Source organism: Tupaia chinensis, unplaced genomic scaffold (assembly GCF_000334495.1).
Source record: "Tupaia chinensis unplaced genomic scaffold, TupChi_1.0 Scaffold143574_1, whole genome shotgun sequence".
NCBI classification, from domain to species: domain Eukaryota; kingdom Metazoa; phylum Chordata; class Mammalia; order Scandentia; family Tupaiidae; genus Tupaia; species Tupaia belangeri.
Window position 1 is genome coordinate 1,897,163 of NW_006203419.1, and position 5,807 is coordinate 1,902,969.

Here is a 5,807-nt window from a genome sequence, read left to right on the forward strand (position 1 = left end):
GACTCAGTGGCTTAAACTCATGCCAGGCACATGTGCATGCATGCCCAAGATCCCGAGAGGAGAATGGAGAAGAAGGGATTGTGGCATGGCCATCCCCCCGGGGAGGGGGGGATGATTTATTGCTTTCTGTCTCTTTGTCTCTCTCTTTCTGTAGCAAAAACCTCTCCAATAAATAACAATAAATAAATAATAAAGTACTCTATGGCCTATAAAAATGTTTGCCTTAATTGAGTAGAATTGTGTTGCCTACCCAAAGCTAATTTTTACAGTGCTATAATTCATTTTGTAATATCTGTATTCAAATTTAGTATTTTTTCACCTGAAAGATGTTAGGTGGTTTATGCAACAAATAAAACTCAGTTGGTTGGGGGGGGGGGGGGGAGGAAAGGAAAGAAAACAGAAAAGAAACAAAAAGAAAAAGCGAGTGGAAAAGCCAGACTCCCCTTCCATGGGCCAGAGGGCTGGTGTGCAGGGGAGCAGGCCGGCTTCCCGGCCAGCCCTCCTCCCTTCTTTTTCGTGCCCCACACTCCGCCTGAGTGAGCTCATCTGTCCTCATGTCTTCAATTTCCACCTCCCCGAGGATGGCTGCCAAACTTCTACCCGCAACTCCAAACTCCGCTCTGAGCGCGAGCTCCACACCAACTCCCCTGTGGGCTCCAGTCAGATAGGATTACATCCCGGCGCGAGGAAGCCAGTCTGAAAGTACAGCATCTTGTAGCAGAATTTATTTCTCTTTCGTTTCAAAGTCTGGAATTATACAATGCTGGGCTACCCTGCAGACTACTGCTCAGGTGCTCGGTCTCCTTGCTGGGCGCTGCTCTGCTATCAATAGGGGTGTCCTTCACCATCATGCTCCAAAGAAGTGGCTAAAGCTCGTCGTCCTGCTGACGGTCCGGGGAGCAGGATGGAGAAGAGCAGGAGGAGGAAGAAGGAACGAGAGAAACCCACCAGCTGTTTCGAGGAAGGCTCCCGAGAGATGCCACGGAATGCCTCTGCTTATATCTCAGTAGCCAGCCTGGGTCTCTGCAGCTCTCCCGGTGACTGTCCGCACACCTAAGGAGAGAGCTGTTATTAAGAAAATGAGAACAGACCAGCCATGGTGGCACAAGCAGGCGGGTGCCACTGCGTGGTGGCTGAGGCCACATGAGAGTCTGGTTCCCTAAAAAGGCCAGGCCCAGTGGAAGCCAGTTGTACTTCTAGTCTATCTGGCAGCCATGCAGGAGGATCACAATGTGGCAAGACGGACTCTGTCAAAAATACTTCTCTCTGGACCAGCAGGTGGCTTGGTGGCTAAGGTGCTGGGTTCCCACACGACTGACTGGTTTGGGTCCCAAACCTGGCAGCTTACTTTTTTACTTTCCTTCTCTCTCTCTCTCTCTCTTTCTCTCTGTCTCTCTATCGAGTGAGTGCACATGCCCTGCAGCAAATTGGAAAATAATCATAATTAAAATTAAATAGATAATTATTTTATTTTAAAAAAGAAAAGAAATTCCTCTCTCGGGGGCCAGCTGGTTTGCATGGAGGTTAAAGCAGCTGGATCCCACATGGATCAAGTCCCAGATGGGGTGGCTTCAAAAACACACCAGGCACATGTGCATGCATGCCCAGAATCCCAAGAGGAGAATGGAGGAGAGAGGACTGCAGTGTGGCCATCACCCCCTGCGCCCCGCGCCCCGCTCCAAGAGTGAATGTGCCCTGCAGCAAATACAAATGTTTTTTGGTTTTGTTTTGTTTTGTTACAAAGAAGGAAATAAAAAGCCTCTCTCGGGCCAGTCCTAAAACCCACTGGTTAGGTCTCTTGCATTGGAAACCAGGTCCCACATGGCCAAAAGGGTTTCAAGACCTGGCCCTGCTGGTTGTACACTGGTTGCATGTGCATGCCCAAGGCCCTCATGGGATGGAGGGTTGGAGGAGAGGTGATTGGGCATGACCAGGCCCCACGGGGGGTGAGGTGGAGGTAGGGGGTGTGTGGTGTGTGCTTTCCCTTTTCCTCTCTCATTTTCAGTTTATAAAATGAGAACAGTCATTGGGGCAGGGGAACAACCAGTGCTGTCCACACGGCAGCCCGCCATCTCCTTACATAGCTGCTATAGCAATAGCCTCCCCACGGTTCCCTTCGTCCTGCTCCTTTCCTGCGCACCCTTCCCCAGCAGAGGGGCAATTCTGTGGGTGGGGCTGGTAAGGGCAGTCCCACTCGAGCTAAGCAGAGAGTGAGAAGAGAGAACTGTGCAATGAAGCCACACTTCCAGGAATCTGAAATAGAAACGGAAGGTCCCCGGCAGAAGATGCCCACGTAGAGCAGGTGGGGTTAGGGTGCAGCACGAAGGGCCAGACGGCTTGTGGAGTAGGACCCGGGGTAGGCAGACAAGTCCGTCTATTCCATCTCGCCTCCTGCCGACTCCACCCTCTACACCTTTGCACTGTCTCTTCCACCCAGGAGACTCTTCCCACTCCTCCACGTGGATGATGCTCAGTCATCCTTCAGGGCTCAGCTCAGAAGTCACCTCTGTCAAGAAGGCTCCTTGAGGTCCCTGCTAGGAGCCCCTCGTATCACAATGGGAGAAGACGCTGCAAGTAGAAGAGGCTGTGGGTACTGGGTTCTGGGAGTTGGGTCCAATCCTGGTGCCTTGGGGGCAGGCTAGTGGGAAGGCTCAGAGAAAAGGAGGGACCCTAAGGCCTTCATTTTATGAAGGAGGCACTGGCTGCTAATGGAGCAGGGACAGCAGGTAGCCACCAGGGCTAAGCCTGGAATCCCTGGCCATGAGGCTCCCAGGGGCAGCTGGGAGGAGCTGGGACTCCCACACTCCATTTCCAGGGAGGAAAATGATGCAGCTGAGAGCGTAGGCCACGAGAGGAAGTTCAACTGGGTGGGGGCAGCCGAGTAATTCCTGGAAGGAAGCTCACACCTCAGGAATCTGGTAGAGGAACGCTCTAGAGGTCTCTGTCTGAGGAGCTGCCCATCTCTCCTGCCCAGGACCGGGCAGGCGGGCTGCACACCCAACTAGGGAGGCACTGCTGGGTGCTCAGGTCCTGTGCTCCACCTGTGACGGTGGCACAGGCAAGGCAAGACTGGAGGCATCTCACTGGATCTGGATCAGGCTCATCCTAGCCCTCCAGGCCTCAGCCTCCTCATCTGCAGCATGGGTGTGGCGAGGGAAACAGAAGCAGCAGCATCAGTACTAGGCCGGCACCAGACATCCCGAGGTTCTGTCGATAGGGTCCACTGAAGAAAGAACATCGTTCGCTTGTTCTCCTTCCCCTCCGAGGCAGGTCTTGGGGCATCTGCCCTCCGCAGTGTGTGGGCACGCGCATCTGCCCCCAAGCTCTGGGGTGGAGCAAGCAGCCAGGCTTGGGCAAAAGAGGGGAGACTGCAAAGAGCCACGGCACCAGGACCAGTAGAAAACATAATGGTTACATCACTGGACTCCCACGGAGTCAACTAAGGTTCGAGTCTCAGACCCTGTGGCTTTAAAACTCACAGCAGGCACATGTTGTGTGTGTGTGTGTGTGTGTGTGTGTGTGTGTGCCCCAAATCCCAAGAGAATAGAGGAGAAGGAATTGTGGCACGGCCATCCACCCTGGAGGGTGAGTTCTCGCTTTCTGTTTCTCTGGCTCTCCAATGAGTATATAGAATAACCCCCCAATACAAAAAAAAAAAACAAAAAAAAAAAAAAAAAAAAAAAAAAAACAACCACCACAGTCCCTCAGCACTTAGCACTAATAGGCTTAGGTGGAAGGTGGCAGTTCTTTATTTATTTATTTTTTTGAGATGTTTTTGCTATAGGGCGTGTGCACTCTCCAGAAAGAAAGAAACAGAGAGACAGAAAGCAAGAAATCACCCCCCATGGGGGATGGCCACACCGCAATCCCTTCTCCTCCATTCTCCTCTCGGGATCTTAGGCACACACACGCGCCCGGCGTGAATATAAGCCACCAGGTCCAGGACTTGAAGCACGGTCAGCTACATGGGAGTTCAGCAACACAGCCATTACACTAACTGCTGGTCCCGGGGGTGGTAGTTCTGAAAACAAACTTTACTCTCTGCACTAAAACTGCTGGCTAGTCGGCCATGTTGGACCAGGCAGTGGGAACCAGGAAAGAGGATCCTGCTCCTGCCTCCCAAGTCCAAAGAATCTTCTTTTTCTCTTTCTTTCTTTCTTTTTTTCTTTTTTTTTTTTTTTTTAATTTATAGTGAGCTTTGTGGCTAAGGGGACCAATCTCATATGGCCAACCATGGTCTGAATCCCAGACCTGGCAGTTTGGCAAACATGCCAGGTGGGGACCAGCAGATGGTATAATGGTTATGTCACTGGACTTCAACAAAGTCCACCGAGGTTCGAGCCTTAAAACTCATGTTGGGCGTGTGTGCATGTCCAAGATCCTGGGAGGAGAATGGAGTAGAAGGGATTGTGGCATGGCCATCTGTCCTGGGGGGTGATTTCTTGCTTTGTGTCACTCTCTCCCTCTCTGGCAAGCATGCACCCTACAGAAAAAAACGAAAAAAATCCTCTCCTTAAAAAAATGTTTTTAATTAAAAAAAAGAGGGGCCTGCAGGTGCCTTGGTGGTTGAGGCACTAGACTCTCACTTGGCCAACCACAGTTCAAGACCCAGACCTGGTGGCTTGCTTTCTCACTCTCCCTTTCTCTCTGTCTGTCTCTCTCTGGTCAAATTGAAGAATAATTATAATAGATGAAATTAAAAATAAATCTTTTAAAAAAATTTTAAAAAGAAAATGAAAAACATGCCTGGTGCATGCACTAGCATGCCCCAAATCTTGACAGAATGGGGAAACGGAGGAGGAGAGATTATGGCATGACCACCCCCGTTGTGGGGTGCTTTCTCTCTCTCACTGGTGTGCACATATAACCTCTGGTAACTAAAAAAATAAACAAATACATAAAAATAAATTTAGATAGTGTGTATACACACATGAAAGAGAGGAAGCACCCTCAGCAGGGTCTGGCCACGCCATGAGCCCCTCTCCCCAACCCTCCAGCTTCTCAGGATCCTGGGCACATGCACACCTGGCACGTTTCAGGCCAACTCCGGCATCTAAACAGCTATGTGGCTTCCAGCCTGCAGCCCAGTGTACTAAAGACTATGCCACGTAGGGGCCCATGGAGCCTTCTTCTTCTTTTTTAAAAAATAATTCTTTAATTTTTATTTTTTTGGAGAGTTTTGTTTTGTTTTCTTTTTCTTTTTCTTTTTCTCTTTTTCGTATAGGGCGTGTGCACTCACCAGACAGACAGAGAGAGACAGAGAGACAGAAAGTGAGAAATCACCCCGCAGGGGGGATGGTCACGCTGCAATCCCTTCCCCTCCATTCTCCTCTTGGGATCTTGGGCACGCACGCACATGTGCCCGGCGTGAGTTTTAAGCCACCGGATCTGGGACTTGGATCGTGGTCAACTGCAGCCCCACCGGTGATGCCTGGGTCACAACTTCCAGAGCAGACACAGTCACGACAAGAGGCCCCCAGGGATTAGTTTCTCCCCGAGGACCTGAAGGAAGGGTGATGATGGGCAGGTTAGGCGTGGGGGCTGGTCCAGGTGGAACAAATGTTCAGAAGCACAGAAGCTGGTTGTGCCCGACAGGCAGGAGATGGGGATGGAAATCGGGACTGGGAAGGGGAGGTGAAGAGGTCAGCCAGAGGGGGCCCATATCTTGAATCATTCAATCCTTCTTGGGTCATGGGGAGCCACGCAGTGTGTGGGAGTGATGAAGTGAGGGGATCAGTTTTGGACCTTTGAAAGTCTCCTCTCGTTATGGATTGGGGAAGGAGAGGGAGACTTGAGCAGAGGCTTGG